The sequence below is a fragment of the Eubalaena glacialis genome, chromosome 4, assembly GCF_028564815.1.
Source record: "Eubalaena glacialis isolate mEubGla1 chromosome 4, mEubGla1.1.hap2.+ XY, whole genome shotgun sequence".
NCBI classification, from domain to species: Eukaryota; Metazoa; Chordata; class Mammalia; order Artiodactyla; family Balaenidae; genus Eubalaena; species Eubalaena glacialis.
The window spans coordinates 45,267,879-45,293,856 of NC_083719.1; the positions used below are offsets into that span (position 1 = coordinate 45,267,879).

Genomic DNA, 25,978 nt, shown 5'->3' on the forward strand with positions numbered 1-25,978 from the left:
GTGATAAATATAGTGAGCACTGATGTATGTTATGTTTGAAAGTTGTTAGGAGAGTAAATTCCAAGAGCTCTCATCACACACAATTATTTTTCTATTTCTTCAATTTTGTATCTATGTGAGATGATCGATGTCCACTAAACTTATTGTGATGATCATTTCATGATTTATGTAAGTCAAATTATGCTGTAAACCTGAAACTTACACAGTGCTGTATGTCAATTATATCTCCATAAAACTGGAAGAAAAAAAGCGAATTGCAACTTTTCACACTGACCATGTGAAGGCACACAATTTAATTTACTTGAAATAAATTATTTCATAAAAAATACATTTCGGACAAACTTTCAAATGACAGATGATGTTGGTTTAGTGACAATACATACGAAAATGTAGGTTGAAATTTAACATGTTTTAGCAATCAAAAATAGACCAAATTTGCTTTCATAACTGTTACGAAATCAACTGAGAATTTTTTTTTAAATTTTGGAAGTTTATATTTATGCTTTGTATTTAAAATACCATATGAGAGAGAAGGTTTTAAAGTGCTATGGTGAGCATTTCTTTACATATAGCCCATTTTGATGTGGCTAGTCTTTATTCCCAATAAATGAAAATCTAAATTGGATATAACAATAATATATTTTGCTTTAAAAATGTCTTTTGGAAGTTGTAGAGCCATCTTCATATTCTACAAAAGGTTTATTCTAACTTACAGATAAGGTAAAGATCACTGATGCAAATGTATAGAATTGGTATTACCTTTATGTCTGTCCTTAACTTTTATGTTCCAAGGTCAAAGTTCTTGAGCTTTTTGTCTTTCAGCAATGGTCAGTTGTAAGTCTAAACTAAACAATTAGTGTCAATGAATAAAGGGCACTGAAAGCTGTACAATTGTAAATGCAAGCAGAGGTGTTTAGCTGAGTCCTGGTTATACACATCAGAGCTCTCCTGATACCTTATCCCAGCTGTTTAGGAGACTCCTGGAGGTTCTCCTGCTGTCATGTTGTAAAGGGAAAAAATACTAAAATATTACTTAAGATTGGATTAAGATGGCTGTCTGGGTGTAGATACATCTATTCCCTTCCCTCCTCAAATACCTTGGAATGAAGAAAAAAAAATCTATATATTTAAAAGGAAAACTCGTTAACTGAACTGTTAGAAAATAATCTTCCTAGCATACTAGGTAGTCTTAAGAAGTTTCTGAAATAGAGAAATCAAACAGGATTGGAATGACAGAGACACAAGACTGGAGGGCATCATAGCCCAATACACTGCAAGGGTTGATTGGCCAGTGGCTTTGGGAATGCTCAGAATTGAAAATCCAGTCAATAAAGAGAGCAGGAGGGTTCCCAGGGGTGATGGAAAGGATCATCATTTGTGTTAGTCTTTGTAGGAGCAGTAGAGTTTTCCCCTGGGCTAAAACAATGAGGATGAGCAGAGGACACAGGAGAGTTGGTGCTCTAGGTAGCCAGTGATCCCAGGAAGAAATGAAGCCGCAACACCCAGAGGAAGGGTCCTCAGAATATCCCAGCAAGACATGCTATGCCGGCCATAATCACCACCAGAGTCAGTGTTATAAGCAGCGGGCGTTCACCAGTAGATGAACCAGCTCTCAGGTACCCACATGAAACAGGAGGCCGAATCTTATCATCCTTAAAGCAGGAGGTAATGTGTGCTAGTATCTAACGTTGGTAAACCAAGAAACAAAGCCAAAAGCCTATTACTTAAAGTTATGGTGGAAAGTACCAGAAAAACTAAGAACCCAAACATTGAAAAGGGACATGACAGTGGTTTTGGACTGGGAGCGGGTGAGGCAAGAGGCTGTTTTTCATTCTGTAAAGTTTAATCTTTGTTTCTGTTTTTCTTCCTGTTTTACAATATACATTATTGTAAACTAATGAATTATTAACAATGTAATTCTAAGAATATTCATTTTCTTTGATTGGTGTGACATTTTAAAACCAACCATCATGCATGTATAAAATGAAAGAAATTCAATAAAGATATTTCCATTAAAGTAGCAGCAGAACTTCAAAATAACTTGGAGAGGATATTATAAAAAAATAAGCAGTCTCGTTGCCACGGGCCTGGGGGAGACGCTGTTGGTGAAACGCTTGCAGATGATCCTTCCGCGCCGGGCAGGGGGGATGGGGATCGGGGGGCGCTGGCGGTGAGCAGGGCGGGGGGCGCCCGGGGCGGGGTCCGCCAGTGCTCCCTCCCTGGCCCCGCTCCGTGACCTTTTTTTTTTTTTTTTTTTTAACACCTTTATTGGAGTATAATTGCTTTACAATGGTGTGTTAGCTTCTGCTGTATAACAAAGTGAATCAGCTATATATATACATATATCCCCATATCTCCTCCCTCTTGCGTCTCCCTCCCTCCCACCCTCCCTATCCCACCCCTCTAGGTGGTCACAAAGCACCGAGCTGATCTCCCTGTGCTATGCGGCTGCTTCCCACTAGCTATGTATTTTACATTTGGTAGTGTATATATGTCCATGCCACTCTCTCACTTCGTCCCAGCTTACCCTTCCCCCTCCCCGTGTCCTCAAGTCCATTCTCTACGTCTGCGTCTTTATTCTTGTCCTGCCCCTAGGTTCATCAGAACCTTTTTTTTTTTTTCTTTTTTTTGAGTCCATATATATGTGTTAGCATACGGTATTTGTTTTTCTCTTTCTGACTTACTTCACTCTGTATGACAGACTCTAGGTCCATCCACCTCACTACGGAGACCTTGACTGCCTTGCACAGCTGAGCTCCCGGGATGGGAAGGGCAACCTGGGTGAGCCTCCCCCGACGCGGCCCACGGTGGGTACCAACCTAACAGACATTGTGGCTCAGAGAAAGATCACCATCCGGGAGCTGGGGGGTGGTGCATGGGTCCCATCTGGTCCAGTTACTATGGAAACTGTCATTCTCTCCTGTTCATGGTGGACGCCTCTAACCCCACCCAGCTCTCTGCATCATGTGCGCAGCTCCTGGGTCTCCTTTCCGCAGAACAACTTGAAGAAGCATCGGTTCTGATTCTCTTCAATAAAATTGACCTGCCCTGTTACATGACCATAGAAGAGATGAAGTCGTTAATCAGGCTCCCGGACCTCATTGCTTTTGCCAAGCGGAATATCACCACGTAGAAATCAGTGCCCGGAAAGGCACTGGCTTGTCAGAAGTGCTGCACTGGCTCCAGGACACCCACAGAACTAATGGTTGACTGCAGGGCGGAGAAGCGTGGCTGGCCGGCTCTGAGGCAAGAAGGCAGAAGCAGCACTGCTTGGCCTCTGGCTATCTGTTGCTTTTATAAGGGCAGAATAAGCCCTAGAAGATGGGGTTCTGTGCTGAGTTGCAGTGATGGGTAAACTGAGGCACCCAGGTTATAGAAACTCCTGACATCTGCCGTCTGGCTCCAGCGCTGGGAGAGGACAGGCCTGCCGGGTGGCTTGTGTCCTACACCATCCTGGGATGGTTCTAGGGGATTTGTTCCCCTCCCCCCAGGAGAGCTGCTCTCTCAACTCTGACACAAGCGCCAACCTGTTGAGTTTCTGATACCGTGACAGTATAAGGAAGCTTGTGGGAAAACACCTGTTGCTTGGTGCATTCGTGTCCTAGGGCCTCTGTAACAAATCCCCACAAATGGTGGCTTGCAGCAGCATAAACTTACGTTCACGGTGCTGGAAGCCAGAAGTGTGGAGGCTCTGAGGGAGAATCTGTTCCCTGCTTCTAGTGGCTGCTGGTGCCGCTTGGTGTCGTTGGCTTGTGGCTCGCAGGACTTGAATCTCTGCCTCTGTCTTCACGTGGTCTTCTCTCCTCTTTTTATAAGGAGGATGTAGGGCCCACCCTAAATCCAAGGTGATCTCATCTCAAGATCCACAGTTACATGTGCAAAGATCTTTTTTCCAAAGAAGGTCAACTTTGCATGTTCTGGGGGTTACAACTTGGACATATCTTTCGGGGCCACTATTAAACTTACTGCAGTCTGGTAAGAAAAAAATAAAATAAAATAAGCACACCTACTCAATGAAATCTATAATACTTAAGAGCATAAAAATTAGGCTTGAATGTATTGGGGAAAATCCACATTACTCTATGAGAATAAGCAATCATAAAATATCAGTTTTGCCACGAGTAATCTAAAAAATTAATAAAAACTCCATGGGAATTTTTAGAAAATAAAACTTGAAGGTGCTTCTTGATTTCATCTGATAGAGGTATACAAGAATATGTGTTTCCCCTAAAAAGTAGCAACGAAGGGGACTTGCCTTACAGAGGGAAAACATATGATAAAATTATAATAACTATGAGTCGTAGGTAAGGGCACATAAATAGGTAAGTAGGCCAACAGAACAAAATAAAGTCCAATAACAGGCCCAAATATGATTATTACTTCAATGATCAAAGTGGCCTTTCTCATCATTGGAGAAAAGACAGACCATTCTATAACTTATGTTGGAACAATTGGCTATCGATTGTTCAAAAAGAAAGTTCTCCCTCACACCATATATAAAAATATATCACATATGGATTAAAACCTACTTTTACAAATAAAATTATAAAAGTTTTAGAAGACAATATAAGAGAATTTATTTTTCTTTGGGTGGGAAAAGCCTTACCTAAATCCCAGGAATCAAAAAGGAAAACACGAAGCTGTGAACTCACACGTATGTTCAGGAAAGGGAGTAAGTTTGAGGTAGGAGGTGAGGAATATATACTGCATATTTTTGTATTATTTGAACCTTATACAATCATGTTAACTTAATATATTATCTATGTTCTTTACTTTAAAAATAAAGAATCAGTAATATCTCATAACTAGCAGCTTCTCACAATTTCTTTTGTATGCCAATCTCAGTCTACCTTCGGGAGCCCTGACTGGAAACCATTGAGTTATGCCACCTAAACCCCCTCTACCAATGGCATTAGCCCTGCTGCCTGGAGCAGGGTTCAGGCAGGTGAAGGAATGACCGGAAGCTGCTTACATTTAGCTTCATCTTGAATTTGTTTCTTACTCACATGATAGATCACATCATTAGGGATCTGCTTACCCAAAAAGATAGTTTTGCAAGGAACTTACCTGGTTACTAGCATTACTGTTACATAGAATTTGCAAGTTGATAAATTTCTTTTTGGCTCCTTTTAACTCTTTTGTTTGTTTTTCTTGAAACTTTTCCCTACCTCCTATAAAGTTATCTTTTTACAATTTCTAGACTCTCAATGCCCCTATATAACATTTTCACTCCTCACAGATGAACCCAACCCAATTTTGCCTTCCCTAAAGGTTTCAACTTTCCCATTTTCTTAGTTCTGTCTGTTTTCACAATTATATTAAAATCTTTTGTAAAAGAAGTAATGACCAATAAGGTGCAAAAACTGACACGTCTCTCACTGATATTTACATTAAAAAATGGAATCTGTTACCCCTAATAAAACCTATAATTAATGGGCTATATGGAAAGATCTTGTCAAGGCAGTATTTCTCTCATTTCTTTCCCCCTTTTTCTTATAACAATATTTAAACAACATTAAAAAAAAAAAGGTCAGCACCTTTCCAACGTGCATCTGAAAGACTTTTTACTTAGATTAAGCCTTGACTGTGTGCTTAAATACTGCTACGATGACTTGAACAGAGGAAGAATGAGATTCTACGGAGCTGCGCGTACTTTTTCTTTCGTGCTTTATGAACACCCAGGTGTTTGAGAAACTGATTATTAATGAGTTTCATCATCTGGTCTACCAATTCTTCAGAAATCCAAGATCTGTTGACAAACCTACAACTTTCAAAGTTGGCTTTTCTCTGATTTAAAATGCCTTAATCTGATATTTTACATTTAAAAATTGCTGTTGTTTTTTGAAATTCTAAGATAAAACTGTGCCTTTTTGAGTAGTCCTATTCTATTCTTGGTCCCTGGTAGGAAGAGTTGCATCTCTAACGGCTTTCCTTTTATGGGCTCCTAAAGTAATTCTGAAATGGGCAAGTTTTCTGCATTTCATTGGTTATTAACTGCATCTAACCAATTGCAAGAGATCGACTTTCTTGGATCTCAGCCCCTCAACACAGCTTTTGCTGTATTTTGCCATGAGTTCTGAAGGGAGCTAACAACAATGCATGTAAAATTCTTAGCTCACTGTCTGAAACATAATAGCTGCTAAAATATTGTTGATTCTTACTGCTCCTTTGCATGGCATAATCACCACCAAAGCAGCACTTATAATAATAGTAAACATATATTGAATGTTTATAAATGACACAGTACGGTGCTAAGCACCTTCCAGGGGATTAGCTAATGAAATAGATATAACCTTATTATCCTCCTTTTACAGATGAGAAAACTAAGGCTTTGAGAGTTTATTCAAGTTTAATCAGTGGAAGAACTGGGATGGAAGCCAGTCGCCTCCATAGCCGGGGCTCCTCAGCGAGGAATAAGATCAAGGATCCCTTTACTAGCCTAAAGTCATTATGGTGCAGAAGATGCACCGAAAACAACAAAAAATGAGCTATTAGGGAACTAATTTCTCCATAGAGCATGACATTCTATATTTGCCTTCTAGTTTTTGCTACAACCACTCACCATAATGGTGCCTCTAACTGCAGTGCATCTCCTTTTCTGTGGCCAGTCTTTGAATTACGAATTTTCTCAGTTTTCAATAGAGTAAGAATTCAGCTTTGTGAGACAATGGGGAATTAAATAAATGAAAGAGGATTTACTGAGGTCAGTTGCAATAGATTGCTCTTCAGTGTTCTTCAGAATCACCAGTCCTGCTTAGAATCAAATGCAGCCCATGGACTTCCATTGCTGCCCAGAGTTAGCATCTTATCACTGCTGAATTCCTTTCAATTTCTACACTTGAAGTCATTGGTCTCACTTAGTTCCTCAACTTGATTTCCTCCTGCTGTTGAAGGCTGCTGAATAGCTGTCTGGAAAGCCATTATCAGCAGCTGTCTCTCTCCTGCCAAGGAAAGGCTTTAACAGTGAAAAGCTGCACACTGCTTCAGATTGCATGCATGTGTGATTTTCATAAATTGAATTGAAATGATTCAGAAAGAAAAAATGATTGAGAGGTGGTGCAATGGTGACACAATATCCCTGTGAGGACTATGAAGTGATATCCCAAGCATGCTGTTCATTCTTGTTTCTACAACTACAGGATAATATTTATCTGGCTTTTACATAGTGTATCAAGTGACAGGAGAAAGCCTAATAAGATGCTGAGAACGCCTCTGCTGTATGTATTAAGCTGCAACACTTTTTCTCTGGCAGTTATTTACTAAATCACAGATGCTCAAAAGAAAAAGGACCTTGAGGTGTCTATTTGCCTTTTTGTCTTAAGCACTGATCTCTTAAAATAATTCTGCAACCTCTCTCATTTATCTATGTCAGTATTTACTACAGGGCTTATTGTCATTTTTCATTAAGAAATATGAGGTACATTTTCAAACATAAATACTTTAAATAGTCAATACTGCACTTCCTTTCTACTGACAGCCCCAACCAATAAAGGACCAGAATCTCACGACTGTCTGGTTCTCCTGTTACTGAGAGCTCATCAGAAAATGATAGCATCTGGTAATTGTCTTTGAGTAGAAATTTAATTAATAGAGTATCTACAATTGACACCAAATGGAAAATAACTTTGAGGAAAAGTATGAAGTAGGGGGAACACGTGATTTCTTCTTTCTTGATCAAATAAATCCTGTTCTTCATTTAAAAAAAAAATAGGAGTTGTTCTACCTTCTGTCAGGATCATTCCAATTTTAAGGTTATTAATGTCCATCACTGGCAGATAGTACTATTTTCTATTAAACTAATGGTCATTGTCTACTTGGAGACTCCTCTTGAAATTATTCCTTAATGCCTACTTCATGAAAGGTAGATCTAAAGAAGGCTTTTTACGCAGACATAGAGAATGGACTTGACGACACGGGGAGGGGGAAGGGTAAGCTGGATGAAGTGAGAGAGTGGCATGGACATATATACACTGCCAAATGTAAAATAGATAGCTAGTGGGAAGCAGCTGCATAGCACAGGGAGATCAGCTCGGTGCTTTGTGACCACCTAGAGGGGTGGGCTAGGGAGGGGGGGAGGGATACGCAAGAGGAAGGAGATGTGGGGATATATGTATATGTATAGCTGATTCACTTTGTTATAAAGCAGAAACTAACACACTATTGCAAAGCAATTATACTCCAATAAAGATGTTTAAAAAATTTTTTTTTAAATAAGGCTTTTTTGTTGTTTTTGGGGCAGACCACCAGGTTTCATGTCTTACTGAATTGAATGTATTGTTTGTGACAACAGATGTAAAGCTAATTAAGCTGTGCTTGACATGGTCCTAGCTTCTTCATCTGCATCATAAAAAGGCTAACCTAGCAGCTGTCTAAATCTATGAAGTCAAAAAAGGATCAAAGCAGAGACACAATTTCCTCTGAACTTGAAATGAAAATGAGTGTGTTTCCGGTGTCTATCAATCTGCCTAAAACCAAGTAAATCATTTCAGAAGAAGCTTTCAGCACTCTATCAAGGTGATGGGGGTAGTGGGGTGGTAAAGTAGAAACACGTTTACAACTTTATTTCTATTGACTAGATAAATAACCTCCATTATTCAAAATGATAAAACCAACCAGAAACAGAAGTTAAGATGTTCATGTATCAATCCACTAGTAGGACTTAAACTCCATCAGAGGAATAGAAGAAAATAAACAAAAATGGGAGGATAATGTCTCAATGTTATTTAGTTATTTAGATTCACCTAGTGTTAGGTCACTTATTCCCAGATATGCATGACTAGCCTGTTGCATATCTATTTAGTTTGAATGCAAAATTTGCATGAATACACGAAATAGTATTTATGAGCCAAGTAATGTGCTGCGTGCTTTACATATACAGTCTCCTTTAATTTGCCCAACAAAATTGTGATGCAATTCTTATTATCACTATTTTAAAGATGAGAAAACTGAGCATTGATAGAATTGAAAAATAACTTCCCAACCATCCAGAACTAGTAAGTAGTGAGTCCAGGATTCAAGTCCTCATCTATTTAATCTAAAGCCCATATTTTAAATCATTTACAATCATTACCCTAAAGTTCTCTATGTGATAATATAATCTTGGATAAGATGAGAAAAAAAATAGGTTTTAAGACTGTGTGCTCTGAATTTTCTGACACAATATGGTTATGATTTTCTCCATTTGACAAAAAAAGAAGCATTAGCCTAATTATGCTTAGGGCTCAGATAATGAGCATATCTTGATTTAAAATCTGCAATATGAACAACTCATGGCAGATATCTCAATCTAACCAGAGAAATCCTTTCTTATTTTTTTTAGTTGGAGGATACTTGATTTACAATGCTGTGTTACTTTATGCAGTACAGCAAAGTGAGTCAGTTATATATATATATATATATATATATATATGTAAAAAATATCATGTGATATCGCTTATATGGGGAGTCCTCTCTTATTTCTTTTAGTAGCCAGTCTCTGTGAATGTGGATTTAAGACATTGAAGCTTTACAATTTTATAAGGCAAAAAAGAAAGAATCCCTACTTTTTTGATAGCAGCTTGGATGAAAAAGGCTAATGAGAGGCTCTAATGTAAGTGTTCTGTAACTTTTTGTGCAATGAATTGCACTATATAGTCTGAGGAAGCCAATGGACCTCTTCTCAGAAGGATGTTTTTAAATGCATAAAATAATCTACATAGGATTACAAAGGAAGCCAACTGTATAGAAATTTAGTTATCAAGAATTTTAAAAAAACAATACAGTAATGTATGAATTTCTTTATTATACATTAAGTAACAAGACCTAGTGGCATGTCTAATAACTACCACACATTTGAAGCAGGTGTGGATGCAAAAAACTATTGGAAGATCTGTCACTACTGTAATGTTCTATTCCTTTAAGTATTATCTGTACATTTTGATATGAATACTTGACTTAGTCTCAAATTAATCAACACTTCTACCCTCCTCCCAAATAATGTAAGAGTTTTTAGAAAGCTTTAACCACTTATCTTCTGAATTACATGATATTGTTGTCCACTATTTCCATATCACTTTCTAGTTATACCTCCAAAGTTAGTTGTTACTATTTTTGTGGTTTTAAACAATTAATGATTATTTTGATTTTTCCACATGTTGACCATTTAAAAAAAATTACCATTATTATTTGCACTTCATTATTTGCTTCTGTGCTCAATTTCCTTCATTCAAAAGTATATCTATTAGTAATTCTTATTAAACTTTACAGGGTCTGTGAATGGTAAACACCACCAGCATCTGCCAAAAATGTTTGCTTCACCCTGAATGCTGAAAGGTATTTTAACTGCATATAGAATTCTAGATTGAGAGTTATTTTCTTTATAATAAATTAAAGATAGTATTCCCTTTGTCTGCTTTTTATTATACAGATAAAGCAAGAATAGGATGGTTTGAAACAAAAAACTTCTTGGTATGAGAAAGAGCTCTTAGAAATTTAAATACGGTAGCTGAAATTTAAACATGCAATGAAGATTTGTACTATCTGCATCAATAAGCTTTCCCTGATGTATTAATTTTCTACCAGTGCTGTAACAAATTACCCAAACTTGGTGGCTTGAAACAACACAAATTTATTATTTTAAAGTTCTGGAGGCCAGCTGTCCAACAGGGTCTCATTAGGCTAAAATCACAATGTTGTCAGCCTTCTTTCTGGAGACTCTAGGAGAGGATCAGTTTTCTTGCCTTTTCTAGCTTCTAAAATCCTTCTAGAATCCATTCCCATCACTTGGCTCATGGGTCCCTTCCTCCATCTTTAAAGTCAGCCATGGTGAGTTGAGTCTTTCTCACATTACAACACTCTGACCTCCTCTTCTGCCTCCCTCTTTCATACGTAAGGACTTTTGTAATTACATCGGGCCCACCTAGATAATCCATGATAATCTCCCTAGTTTAAAGTCAGTGGATTAGCAAACTTAATCCCGTCTGTAACCTTCAATTTTAAAGTGTACTGCTTGCAACATCGGAGGGTGTTACCTCTGGAAATATAATAGAATCAAACAATTAGGAGAGGCCACTAGGAAATTAAGTATGGATGCCTCTCCAATGGCACATATTCTTGGGAGCTATCTGGATTGCCTTAATCACACGACAAAGTCATATATTGAAATTGGAAGCCTTGACTGGAATACCACAACATGTCATGCTGACCACTTTGAAAGTCTTTATTAGCTATAGTTGTTTTGCTCAGTTGGAGTGTCAACTCTTTTAACCTCTCCCATCTGAATTCTACATATCCTTTCAGGCTCAACTTTGGTCCATCTTTACCATAAAACATTTTTGATTGCTTCAACCCCAATGGGCTCTCCCTTTTCCAAATTCCTATCAGACTGTAGTCTATATTTTATTATTTTGCTTCTAATTACTCTATTGTTTACTGTTGTTTCATCTTCATTGTCATCATCTTTGCTCCCATGTAGTGAGCCCCCACTATGGAATCAGGCTCTGCTCTAAATGCATTTTGAGCACTACTTCAATTCTCATAACTACCCTTCAAGGTAGTTATTATTATCCTCAGTTTGTGGTGGAGAAAATAGAGACTCAGGAGATAACATCTGGCACCCAGGTTCAGACAACCTGAAAGTGGGGGAACAGGAATTTAAACCCAATCTGCCTGACATGAATCTGGTGCTTCTGACCCTTTTCCTATACTGCTCCAGACAATGTTTGCTTTGTTCTTAGACTATAAGCTCCTCCATGGTAGGGACTCTATTTTTCTGAAACTCCCACAGCATCTAGCACAGACTTAAGCCTAAAGCAGGAGTCCAATGCAAGCATGGAATGGCAGCTTTGGCAAAAACATGGACTTGAAGCAGAATAGTGCCATAAGCAATGCAAATAGCCCCAGCTTTGGTTTATTGCATGAGTGAAGTGATTATACAAGAAGTCGAAGAACCTATTTCAACAGCTTTTATTTTGTGCCTTTAAAGGATGCCCAGTAGGTTAGGAAAATTTGGGGAATTCCCTTTAGTGGTTTTGCAAGGATGACTATGGTAACCTCGGTCAACGAGTCACCTAGCTAAACCTATGGAACCAGAAGAACACCAAAGCCTGTAACCACAGGATTTACACAGTTTCAATATCCAACCAGTTGTTGCTAAAATAATTTCAAATAATTCCTCTCAAAGGAGTGCTCTGTGGTTATGCCCAAGTCCCAGTGTGCCTGCTCCCTGCTGCCCTCAGCCAACCCTTCGGGGAAACTGAAGTGCTAGTTCACAGATCCCATCCTGGTATGAAATTCCAGAGCACTTACACTTGTGTTTAATGATAATAATTAAGGATTAAAAAGGGCTCTTCAGTGCACACAGATAATGCATTTTTTAGCCATGCAGAAACATATCATTTCTTAGATCAGAGCATCTTCTAGTATAAAGTGTCCCAAATCTGTGCCTTGCCCAGAGGGGCACAGATGCACCCAAACATATTTTTCAGACATTCATGCACTTTATGTTCATGTGGTTGCAAAAGAACAGACAAAAGCCCTCCTGGAATCTGTGGAAACAGCAAAGATGAGCTCATTCGTGGGCTGCCCCTCAGATACTACTGCTGTAGGTGAATTGGCCAAGCTCAGACTTGGACAAGCAGATAATGTGAAGGAAAGAGGGAAGGTGCCCTTGCTGAAAAGCAGGCCCTTGGGCCAAGACAGGGCTTGTAGAAACCCCCAGGCGATGCGGGAAGCCTGTGGGAATACTTCCTGGCCCTGTGTGTACCTCCTGCTTTGTTTCTGAAGAGGGTGTTTGGCACAGGGTAGGTGCTTGTGGGTTGGATGAAGCTGCTTCTCAGCTCACTGGCACAGGGTCCTCCCATAAAATGGGCATATAACTGGGGCTAGAAATATGCAGGATTATAGTTGGTGATGCTTTTAGAGTTTTTCTTATTAAACCCTAGTCTACCCAGCCCACTTTGTTCTTTTACTCTTTCTATCCAGCTCTGTGGGTCTGGATGTGGTTTTTACATGTGGCAGAATCCCCCACTCTGGCCTCCAGTCTGCTCTCTCCCAGAGTCCTGCCAGGGTGAGACTTAGTACATTTTCCTGTGTCCCATCCCCTCCACACCGTGCCCTGGCTACACCGCCAGTCTGACACCAGAGCTTCCCAACCCGTATGCCTCTGCACACCCTGCAAAGGAGTGAAGGGTGGTCTGAAACGGTCAGGGCGTCAGTTTGGGGGACAGGCAGGGCCTGGGGCATAGGAGCCACCCCCTCCTACGTCCTTACCCCATACAGCTTCTAGGAACAGCAGCTTTCTCTGTTGGCCCCAGCGAGTCACATAAGTAGTGTCATTTTCTGTGAGTGTCCTGAGAAGATTCAGAGGCACTGTTAATTGCTGCCAATATAATCAATGAATGCAAATGCCTATCTGTAGCAGTTTTTAATTTTTGGTGTGCATCAAATTTACTAAGCTTTTTAAGATTATGATGCCAATTCCCTATCACCTGAAATTCTAATTCAGTCAGCATGGGGATTAGAATCTGCATTTTAATTAACCCCCCTGAGCTATCTTTCTGAACCTTGTAGTTATCGAGATAGAGGAGGCATTTTTTTAGCAAATAATCCCCAAACCTGGCAGGTTTATTTCTTGCTCATGATACACGTGTTTCTAACACAGACTGGCATGTGTGTATAGGATGGAGGTGGGGGAAATCACAGATAGGGAAACTGAGGCCCACAGAAGTGAACTGACTTTCTCAAAATCACAGAGAAAGTTGGAAGGATCGAGTCCTTGTTGTATAGCTGGCACTTCCCCCACTATTCCACACTATATTTCTTCTTCAAGCTTTACCATGAGTTAAGAGAGGACTACTCCCTCAACAGAGCCCTGACATATTAGAAAAATGGGCGGGAGGAGGGGAGTGGACTCAGGACTGGGATGGGAGTTGAAGATGAGGCCGCCAATGTCACGGAAAAGTGCCAGGTGGGGATTATATTACCTTTCAATAGTGTATTAAAGAGTTATTAAGTTGGGGAATTAGGAATCTTAACTTAGTATAAAATCATAACTTTTGAATTTGATAGAGATATTAGAGGTTATCAAATCTAATCTCCAGATGAGGAGAATGAGTCCCCTGAATGAATCCTAATCATGATGGAGCTATGACCAAAACCTGACTCGATCAAGGTCAGTGGGCCTTCTGCTACTTTGCCTTCCCGAGTCCTTGATATGTTTTCCTGGCATGGCTTATAGGATCCCAGTTAAGGAAACTCATAATCTTTCACTTTTGAGAAAACAGGACTCTTCTGTGCAGCAAACTCATCCACTCAGCCCACAATGCTCTCCACACCCTCACAGGCGCTTCTTCCAGTGCTCTCAGAGCTTCTGAAAAGGGGCCAAGAGACACTTGGCATCTGTTACATACCAACAGCTAACATAACTGCTGGCACTAGTAGGTTCTGAATAAATGGTTGATGATGGATGGCATAATAGAGAATCTGCCTTTCCATGAACTCCATGGACTATTTTCCTGCATATTGCATTATTCAGGATGTTAGTCTTATGTGGCAAACAGCCCTAAAGTCTTTGATCTTTTTTCCATGTATCAGCAGTAACATTCTGAGGGTTTTTTTTTTTTTTTTAATTTATCTTGAACAACTCTCTAAATTCTAATATGCTACAATCTCTTTCGGGACACATACTGTGTTATTTACCTCTTCAAACCTAGAACAGAGTCTGGTACATAGTGTATCCCAATTGAATGGATGAAGGAGGAAGGACTGTCTTCCCCTCTCCACCTTCCGTACCCTCCTCTCTCCTTTATCCCCACATGCTTACAGGAGTCCTCAGTAGTTTGTCAGAAATCTTGCAGGTGTCATGGAGCTGAGCAGTCCAGTGGTATTTGTGTGCATGTGTGTGTGTGTGTGTGTGTGTGTGCATATATATATACACATATATATATAAAATATATGGGGGCACTGCTTCACATGAGAAATCTGACAAAGGACATGGAATCTGTGTCAGAGCAGCTAGTGCTAGCAATGTGTATCCTTAGAATTCTGTCCTTACCAAAAGGTGACAGAGCCCATATCAAGCTTTGCCATGGTTCTTGGATCCTATGTCCACCCCCTTTCTGCTCTCCCCCCCGCCCCCTCCAGCTTCCTCCTCCTCCTAAGTTACTCCCGGTGTATACATGCGTCATTAGCAACCTCTCACTGTGGCAGGAACGTCGCTTTCATCTATGAATAGATTTTAACAGCCTCCTTCAAGCTTCCTCTCAGGGCTGCACTGACTCAGCCACGCCGGGGACAGGGAGTGCTTTGACTGACAGCAAGCCTTACCATTCTAAGGTGTGATGATGGGAATGCAAGGAGAGAGGGGCAAGAAGACCCAGCTTGAAGGAAGCCTTCCTAAATGAATACATCCACCATGGAAGAGCCAAGAAGAAAGATGCTGAGCATCTGGACAACTATTGTGGGTTGTTGTGGATAAAGGGGTCATTCAGGATATGACATTAGTGATTTCAAAAATAAGACCTCTTTCAGATTTGGGCTTTGGTCCACAGATTAAGAAGAAATTGCTTCCCCTGAGAAAGGCTATTTAGAGAGTCAATCTTCAAGTAGCCAAGCTGGGGAAAAAGAGGATTTCCAGAAGGCAAATTCAGGTCGTGAGTGATGGGTGCCGTGCCTTGCAGGCTGAGTCACAGCTACTGCCTTTAATCAGTGACCAGACACAGTTACCACAGCAGCCAGCTGCAAAACGCACCTCTGCGGACTTTCAGAAATCCGAGGGACCACTTCTGGCTCGGGCTGCTTCACGCACCCAGAATGTGTGGGAACAAACCAAGTTAGAGCCTTAGGTAGGCTGGAACCAGCCAAAGAGGTTTTTCCAGGAAGAAGTAACCTCATGGCTATTTATTAATAGGACAAAGGATTCACCTGATAGAAATGTTTGGTGTCTGCTTAATTGTTCTCAGGCAGTTATTACTGCAATTGGCAACCTGCAACTTTGCAAAACCTCGTCTAGACCAGTATTAAAAAGAACCTGTTTGTGATTGTTTTTTGTTGGAGAGAGTAGATAAACAGTTCCACCCAAAGTCTCACTCAAGTGTTTACTCCGTCCCCCTCTCTTTGCCTCTCTTTCTGTGTGGCTTCTCAGGAGGGTGAGCGTGAGGTGGGGTTTGAGGACCAAAGGGACGCACCGAAATGCAAGTATATGCAGTGTTCCGTTCATGCCACTCGTCCTTAGCTGCAACAGGCAGCACCTGTGTTAGTGAGCCGGGCCGGTGTTCCCAGAATCAATGACTATGAAGGTTCTGGTTTTTATTTTCATCAACTGGAGACTCTGCCCAGGAACAAAGTAGAATGACAGGGGCAGCTTCAGAGTCAGGTGGGGTTCAGAAACACGATGATTAGGAAGATACCCATGCCCCAAAATACCACTTCCCACTGGAAACTCCACACTCAGACCTTCGTTTCTCTGACTCAGATTCTATGAACTCGCACTGCTGGGGTTTCTCCTCCCCCTGACAGTGATTCTTCTTCATCTCCTCTCTCTTTATCCACAGCCAGGCATAGTCTCCATCCCCCTTTCCTCCCGGAGTCAGTATTAAGCGGAGAGTTAAATTTACCTTCTTAACCGCATGCTGAATGTTTTCTTCTCTGAAAGGTCATAGCATTTTACATCTCTTCCATTCATCTGTGCACTTAACTGTGTGAATTCTTGGGTTATTACTTGACGGTTTGATGGGTGTACATGATCTTCCCAATTATATTTTAAGTACTTGGGAACAGTGACATAATCATGAGTCTCTGCCATTAACAACAGATTCTAACACATAAGAGGCCTTTAAGAAATACCTGTAGTTTGAAGATTTTTTTTGGAATTAATAAAATTTGTTTTTGAGCAGTTCTAGGTTTATAAAAAACTGGAAGCTACAGAGTTCCTCCTGCCAGCCACAACCTCCCCCCTCCCCAGTCTCCCCTACTATTGGTATCTTATATTAGCATGGTATATTTGTTGCAATTGACAAGACAATATTGATACTTAAATTATTAATTTAAGTCCATAGTTCACCTTAGGATTCACTCTTCTGGTTGTACATTTCATATGCTTTGACAATATATAATGTCACGAAATCATACAGAATAGTATCACTGCCTTAAAAATCTCTAGTGGGCTTCCCTGGTGGCGCAGTGGTTGAGAATCTGCCTGCCAATGCAGGGGACACGGGTTCGAGCCCTGGTCTGGGAAGATCCCACATGCCGCGGAGCGACTAGGCCCGTGAGCCACAACTACTGAGCCTGCGCGTCTGGAGCTTGTGCTCCGCAACAAGAGAGGCCGCGATAGTGAGAGGCCCGCGCACCGCGATGAAGAGTGGCCCCCGCTTGCCGCAACTAGAGAAAGCCCTTGCACAGAAACGAAGACCCAACACAGCCAAAAATAATTAATTAATTAATTAATTTAAAAAAAAAGGAATTCCTTAAAAAAAGAAAATTTCTAGTGCTTCCCCTGCTTCATTCCCCCTCCCCCATTCCCCACTCCCCACGTGCCAAAGCCAGACGGCCACTAGTCATTTTCTTGTCCCTATAGTTTTACTTTTTTCCAGAATGTCATATAGTTGGAATCATAAAATATGTAGCCTTTTCAGACTATCTTTCACTTAACATTGTGCATTTAAGCTTCCTTCATGTCTTTTCATTGCTTGAGAGCTCATTTCTTTTTAATGCTGAATAACATTCCATTGCCTGGATGTACCACAGCTTATCTATTCACCTACTGAAAGGCATCTTCATTGCTTCCACATTTGGGCAACTATGAAGAAAGCTGCTATAGGCATCTATGCACAGGTTTTCGTGTGGACCTAAGTTTTCAACTTATTTGGGTGAATACCAAGAAGTACAAATGTTGACTCATATGGTATGAATATGTTCCATTCTGTAAGAAACTGCCAAACTGTCTTCAAAGTGGCTGTACCATTTGCATTCCCACCAGCGATGAATGAAAATTCTTGTTGCTCAGATGATCTTCTGAGACTGGTAAGTGGAAAACAGAAAAGAAACATTTATGGGGTGGAATGAATTCAGAGTCACCTATCCCTACCCTTGGACTGTCCTCCAGCGAACAGTGAGGGGTAGTGGAGAGCGAGTAGAGATAGAAACATGCACACCCGGGTGATAGCTTCACCCTGCTACTTATTAGCTATACGGTCAAAGTAAATTACTTAACCTGAGCTTCCTTTCCTCTTATTTAACAACTGGGACAATAGTACCAACTTCCTCAGACTCTAGTAAACATAGTAAACAAGATAATGTATGCAAAGACTCTAGCATAACCCTGCGTACGTAACAGGCACTCCATAAGACTGTTTCCCAACTGTAAGGAGTTAGCAAATTTTCACTAGAGTTTTTGTAAATGTGATGATAACCAGTATCCACTCCCTCTACTTCAAGTTCCTTTAGGATAATTGTAAAGTCCTAATTGTGAAATCTTGTGTTAGTGATTAAGACAAGAAAATAACCTCAGGATTCTTAATGGGGGTGGAATGTCCCTGTTGCTATTTTCACCCGGAAAAAAATACTGAGGGACTAGAAATTTCACTTTGAGCTTTTGATGCAGGGAGACCTCTGACTCTGGAACACAGGGCTGCACACTTCTGAGGGTTTGCCTCACCTCGGCCACATCTCCGCAAGTGAGGTCACCATGGGAGCAGGGCAGGGCAAGTGGCTCCTCTTGATTCCCTCTCACGTGAGCCTTGCTGACCATGGGCCTTTCGGCTGAGAAAAATGGTCAGCAGCAGCATGCAAACATGGCTTAATCACAGCGTTTAGAGAGGTCAAAAACTGCAATTGCCCTGAGATATTTTCACTCATCTTTCTGTGCTTGCCATGGGAAATATCACTGACCATTCAGACCATCATGAAATGCCTGTGTGGTGGGTCATAATTTCATATCTTCCATTGCTTTTGCTGTGTATACGTGACCAAGTATGGGTGTGTATGTGTGCTGCCTGCAGCCTAATTTCTTATGAACTATTTAAAGTATATTTTAGATCCTGCTTCTCTGGCCCTAAGCTAATAGTCATCTTTGGTTTGTATGTTGAGTGTAATTCAAAGTATAAAAACACCCTTTGGCCCTTAGCTCCTTGTGCCATGGTACTATCTTCATCTGCTGATTTCCAATTTGGGAAGAGCTCAGAGACACTGAATCTAACAGTGGTGTTGTATTGTGCAGGTGGGCCAGATTCCTGCTTTGGATATGGCTGTAGATATGACCAGTCTGACAGTCATCGCTTAGTCACTACCAGATGCAGAGCACTGTGTTGGGTGGGAAGTGGTGAGTGAGGGCCAGAAATTCAGACTCAAAAACTAGAGAGTTTCCATTTCTTTACTTTCAGGTGTCTATTCCTATGAACAAATTACGGTTTAGTGACTGGAGGAGAAACTTATTGATTGGCCTCTATTACCACATAGTTATTGACCTATTCAACCCCGGCTCTCCCTCTGTCCACACACAGGTCTAGCATTGTGATGGTCAGGGACACCTGTGCAGGTGAGCTGTGGAGGGGAGAAGTTGCTTCAGTAGTACCTTCATTTGGAGAAGAGCATGAGCTTTTACATTAAACAAATTCTACACTGAGTCTACAAAAGCCAGTAAGTAGAAATTATACTTTAGGCTATACAGTGTGGAAAGAAGATGGGTCACATTTCAGCAGCAGTTTGGAAGAATTCTATTACTATGTTACTTACTGGAAGAATGATATTTTGGAGTAAAAAACCCAACATAGTTACAAGACTAAAGTTTTTTTTTTGATCTGAGAACAGATGGCTTTGTGTTGTCTAAAAGAAACAGAACTAGGAGTTGGATCATGGTTTAAACGTTTACATTTCCACAAAGTAATAAGTAAACTAAGTTGATCAAGTGGTATGGTTCCCACTCATGCTCCATATTTCCAGTGGCAGGCAGATTATAGTAACTAGATGCAGTATTTCATTTTCTGGAATAATATAATATTAGCTATGTTAATAGTTTTACTTTAACAAAATTAATCTTAAAAAGGTTGGTGCTTTTCTCCTAGGATCCATGACTGAAGTTAAATAATTTAGGCATCACCAGTCCAACTGTTAAGATTTCTCTGGGTGTAAGTAATGAAGAAAGTAGACATAATGCATGTATTCACGTGATTGTGTTTTCATTTTTTAAAACACAAAATTGTAATGCTCTTTTCAGGGCTAATATCTGGCCTGTGCTTACCCACGTGGCTATACTGCTTGTTAAAATACTGAAATATTTCCATAGAAGTTGGTAAAGAGTTACTGCTTCAAGCTCCCCTAACACCCTGCTAGAACCTGAGTTGACTCAGAGCCTCTCCTGGCCCTTTCCCCCCTGAATTAGTCATTATAGTAGATTGTTTGCAAAAATGGTCACCCTAACTTTCTTCTCTACATCTACACCTCTTTGCAATATGACTTGTGGTCCTTCTCATCAAGAGGTAGAGTCTCTTTTTTTTCACTTCCTGAATTTGGGCTGACCTTGGTACATGATTTCACCAATAGAATGCAGTAAAAATTATGTTATACAAATTATAAACCTAGGCCTAAACAAGTCTTATGCACATCTGTTCTCTCTCCCAGAAACGTGCTCTGGAGTCATAAGGACAAGTCCAAGACACACTGGTGGAGGATGAGAAACCAAGTGGATTTGAGATGAACTATCTCAGTTCAGGCCATCTCAGATTAGCCTGACTGGCAACTGACCAAAGACATAGGTGCCAGCCCAGCTAACAGCAGAAGAACCATCCAGCTGAGCCTAGCCCAAATTGCTGACCCTAAGATTTATGAGCTAAATAGACAGTTATTAAGCTACTTGGTTTTGAGATAGTTTCTTATGCAGAAACATTTGTTGCACATTTATAAGATTATATATAATTTATAACATTACACAGAAATAGGTAAATAATATACCAATAATCCAGGATCTAGGGGGGTAACAACTAGAACAGCAGGGGTCCTCCAAAAATCTGTTCTCATGCCAAGGCCAGTCTCTACTTTGATTGATCCCCATGGTGCAGCAATAATTTTATTAGGAGTGCATGAGCTTTTACATTTTAAAAATTCTATATTGAGTCTATGAAGGCTAGTAAGTAGAAATTACACTTTAAGCTGTAGAGTATGGAAAGAAGATTTGTCACATTTCACCAGGAGTCTGAAAGGATCCTATTACTAGAGTATTGTATACCTAGCTGTCATCATTAATTTGTTAGTTGCAATTAGAAACTCTTTGTTACTTTAGAGAAATTTTTTAACGTATGTCATTCATTAAATTTTATTTTTTGTAATCACTGTTTTTCTTACCAAGGTTAATAAGAAAAAAATTTTTCAAGTCAAGTTAAATATTTCTTTCTAGGTAAAACTGAGTAAAAAGACAAACAACCTAATTTTTAAAGTGAATCAAAACCAAATGAGCCGAAAACTTATGTCCACAAAAAAACCTGCACGTGGATGCTTATAGCAGCTTTATTCATAATTTCCAAAATGTGGAAGCAACCAAGGTGTTCTTCAATAGAACATCTTCAAGATGTTCTTCAAACTATACCAGACTGTGGTCTATCCATATAATGGAATGTTACTCAGTGCTAAGAAGAAATGAGCTGTCAAGCCGTGAAAAGACATGGAGGAACCTTAAATGCCTATTACTAAGTGAAAGAAGCCACTCTGAAAAGGGTACTTAACTTACTGTGTGATTCCAACTATATGACATTCTGGAAAAGGACAAAACTATGGAGACATGAAAATGATCAGCGGTTGCCAGGGGTTTGGGGGGAGGAAGGGATGAAAAGACGGAGCACTGCAGATTTTTAGGGCAGTAGAACTAGTCTGTATGATACTTTAATGGTGGGTACATGTTATTACACATTTGTCAAAACCCACAGAGCAAGGCACAAGCCATAGAACATCAAGAGTGAAATCTACAGTAAACTATGGATTCCGGTTGATAATGACAATGTTAGTTCATTGACTGTAACAAATGTACCACACTGGTATGGAAGGTTGATGGTGAGGGAGGCTGTGTGTGTCGGGAGAGGGCGTATGTGGCAACATTCTGCTCTATTTTGCTGTGAACCGAAAACGAGCCTAAAACATAGTCTATGTTAAAAAATTAGGTAAAAGACTTGAACAGATATTTTACAATGAATGCTTAATGAGCACATGAAAAACTTTCTCCACATTATTAGTTACCAGGGAATTCAAACTACAATGAAACACCACACTACATACCCACTACAATGGCTAATATTAAAAAGACCATCAGTATCTATTGTTGTCAAGGATACAGAGCACCTAGAACATTTACATACTACTGGTGGGAGTATAAAATGGTGCAACCACTATTTCTTATAAAGTTAAAACATGCATTTACCCAGCAGTTCTACTATTTGATATTAATCCATGAGAACTGGGACATCCATTAATAAAAAGATGTGTGCACAAATGTTCATACCAGCTTTATCCATAATAACCTCAAATTAGAAATAACCCAAATGTAAAACAACTGGTGAATGGATAGACAAATTATGGTATATTCTAACAATAAATTCTATTAAGCAATAACGTAAAATGAACTACTCATTCAGGCCACAACACGGATGAATCTCACAATTATGCTGACCAAACCACACCAAACAGTACAGATTGTATGACTGTTTTTATACGATATTCTATACCAGGCAAAATCATTCAAAGTGATGAAAAATAGGTCAGTGGTCATTTGGGGGTGGAGAGAGAGATTGATTACAAACAAAGGGGCATGAGGAACTTTTCTGGGGAAATGCAAATATTCTTATGTCTTGAATGGGTTGGTGATTATACAAAGGTATGTTTGTCAAAGGTAAGAGAACGATACCTTTAAAATGTGTGATATATTGTTATGTTATTTATACATCAATAAAGTAGATTTAAAAATATATCCTTCCTAAAGTCAGATATCATTTCTAGGGATGGCAAAACATATCCCATGCTCATGGTGGATATTGCTAATGGATTATGGTGCATGTTTCAGCTTCCTAGGCATTCAAACCCAATGCTCCAGGTAGCCACTATGAACCAGTAGAGTTGACCCACTTCTTGAAACTTTGCTATTCCAGACTAAGACCATCCCAGGCTATACCCACCAGATACACCCATGCCCCAGAGCAGGAAACAGGACTGGCTTCATGCGTGTGGACCACATGCAGTCACAGAGGGCTCATGTTTACAGTGGTCCCATGCTTGGTATAATGCTCTGCTGTCACCATCTTGAAATTATTAACAGATTTTTAATAAAACTTTCATATTCCACTGGGCCCTCCAAATTACACAGCCTGTCCAGGCCTAAAGCCTCTGAGTCATGAAGACTGTGAAGTCAATTCAACTTCAGTTTGTCTTCAGTTTTCTTAAGATACAGAGATAACATTAGCTCTCTCCCTAATGCTTTTCTTTCTCAATATCTGGCTCTCCTCCCCACGGCAGAGGCAAGTAGGTTGAACAATCTTTTGTGATGGAAATAGATGTTATATTCTCTTGAGTCAGAAAGCAGCAATTGCTACTTTGAATGAGTTTGGTTTCCAGTAAGTCTTAGTTTAGCTTTTTTATTTTCCCATGGGGCTTCTTGTAAAGAGGCCATACCCTTTAACTACCTATGAGTTTTAAAACACAGGATGGGATATTTCAATGGTAGACTCCGTTCATTTTCTCCCTTTTGAATCTTATTTCTTTTATATTTTTAATACTTGTATTAGCATAAAGTAAAATAAAAATCTCTGTACTACTGTTACCAGTTGAATTGTATCCCACCAAAAGATGTTGCAATCTTAACCCCCAGCACCTGTGAATGTGACCTTAAATGGAGAAGAGATTGTGAAGGCACGGGAAAACACCAGCTGCAAGCCGAGGAACACGTGAGGCTCCCAGAAGCCAAGAGAGAGGCATGGAGCAGATTGTCCCTCAGAGCTCTCAGAAGGAACCAATCCTGCCCACACCTTGATCTCAAATGTCTACCCTTCAGAACTGTGTGAGACAGTAAATTTCTATTGTTGAAGCCACCTAATTTGTACTAATTTGCATAGCAGCCCCAGCAAACTAACAGAGCTACTGAAATTGAAGGAGAGAAATGCATTACAATCAAACTCTAGGATACATTACAGGGGTTTCATTTGTTTTCTCCATTATCTGCCATACATATATATGTGTATATATACACACACACACACATATATATAAATACACACGCGGTCTCTGTTTCCTTACCCTCCCCAACCCCTTCTACCCCAGCTGCAGAGAAAAGAGCCATTAGTACAAATTACATCATAGAAGAGCAACTTCATCCTTCTTTATCAAAAACAGCAGAGGGATTCCTGGAATCAGAATCTTCCTACAAGACTATTCTTCACCCTACCATTTCCCAGAAGGAAAGAAAGTATTTGAGTAAATAGTTGAACTCTTGATTACAATAATTTCTACCTCACTCTTTACCACAGAAAACCAAGCTATACACCAAGAATTTATTAGCTAGACTTGCTTTTATAAACTACTTTAGGGCTGAAAAGCCCTGCTACACTATATCAAAAGGTGACTTCTTGCTGCTCCAAATCTCGGTAAAACCTGTGTTGAACAGGCTAGAAAACTCAAGGCCCCAAGCCATCCTTTTTATGTTTCCCTCTTGCTAGGGTCCTTTTGTTTTTCGCATTAAGTTCGCAGGATGTAAAAAACGACTGATCCTTAAAAGGAAGAGGATCGTACTCAAGACAGAAAAGGGTGGATAAAGAAAGGAGGAGGCTATGGAATTATGAAAGTTTTGTTGGGTGGACTTTTCCCTAGGCAAACCTGGAGTTCCCCAAATTTCTACAGGGAAGTGGTTGAAACTCCTCTTAGCCTTTTATCTGTTAAGACAAAAGGTGGTACTGGAATTCCACCCTAGGCTATCTCTAGCATTTCTTTCCTAACGAGCTCTTTGTCTTCCTGGGATCAGCTGCTACATCTTTGGAGTCTGGTACATTGGGGTATTCGTTGTCAAAGTCAAACCTCCGGTACTCGCCTGAGGAAGGGGAGTTTTAGGGTCTCTGTCTGAAGGATACTTATTAGTATATGACATAAGATTTTAATTTGGCACCCCAAGGAAAAAGATCTTTTACTGTAAACACCAAGGCTTTCAAAAAAAAAAAAAAAACAAACAGTTTTTAAATTCAAAGATAACATCTCCTCTGTTCCTTTCCCTCTTTTTAGATAGAAAGTCAAGTGTAAAATCAGGCGACTCTGAATGTATTCAATTTTCATCTCATCACAGCACTGGTTTTCCTGGCTGGAGCAAACTGGACTATTGGCGTCCTCTTGACCACTCTTCCTAAATCCCAAACTGAAAGATGCGGTTTCCTCCACACCTTTTTCCTTAGATTCCAATTCCTCAGTACCTTTAGTTAGCACCATGAATTTCTAATCATACCTTCAATGCACAAGTTCAAGAGGCAAATGTTTGCAAAATGCAATATTGCCAGTGTTCCAGAAGCTCCCCGGGGCTGTTGCTTCTCTCAACTCTCTGGTCTCACGCGGTGGAGATGGTGTGGTGTGCGCATGCGCGTGAGTGTGTGTCTAGGGCTTGAAGACGAAGGGGTGCGGTTTTTGTTTCCCAGAGTAGTAACAACTAACAGATTTATGCAAAATATATTTTCCTCTCTCAATTCAGTTTCACTTTAATTATTTGAACTTGTAAAATAATTTTAATTTTTACTCAAAACATAAGACTTACTAGCCTTTATTAGATAACTTGAGAAATAGAATTACATAGGAGAAAAAGGGAACAGAAGAGATTAGATTTTAAGCTCAAGTTCAAAAAAAATTCAGAAAAAGGTAAAAACTCAAAGTATTTTACCCTCAAACAGGCCAACATTGTCAACCATATCAATTTTCGTATGGCCCCTATTTCATAAAGTATAAAAATATTATTATTTATTAGAACTAATAATTTATTTAAGATTAGATTTGG

The 25,978-nt window shown here is 39.9% G+C and overlaps 1 pseudogene; it reads left to right on the forward strand.

Moving 5' to 3' along the window:
* Window positions 1–1,542: 1,542 nt before the first annotated feature.
* Window positions 1,543–3,210, forward strand: LOC133090517 (ADP-ribosylation factor-like protein 16; annotated as a pseudogene).
* Window positions 3,211–25,978: the final 22,768 nt, after the last annotated feature.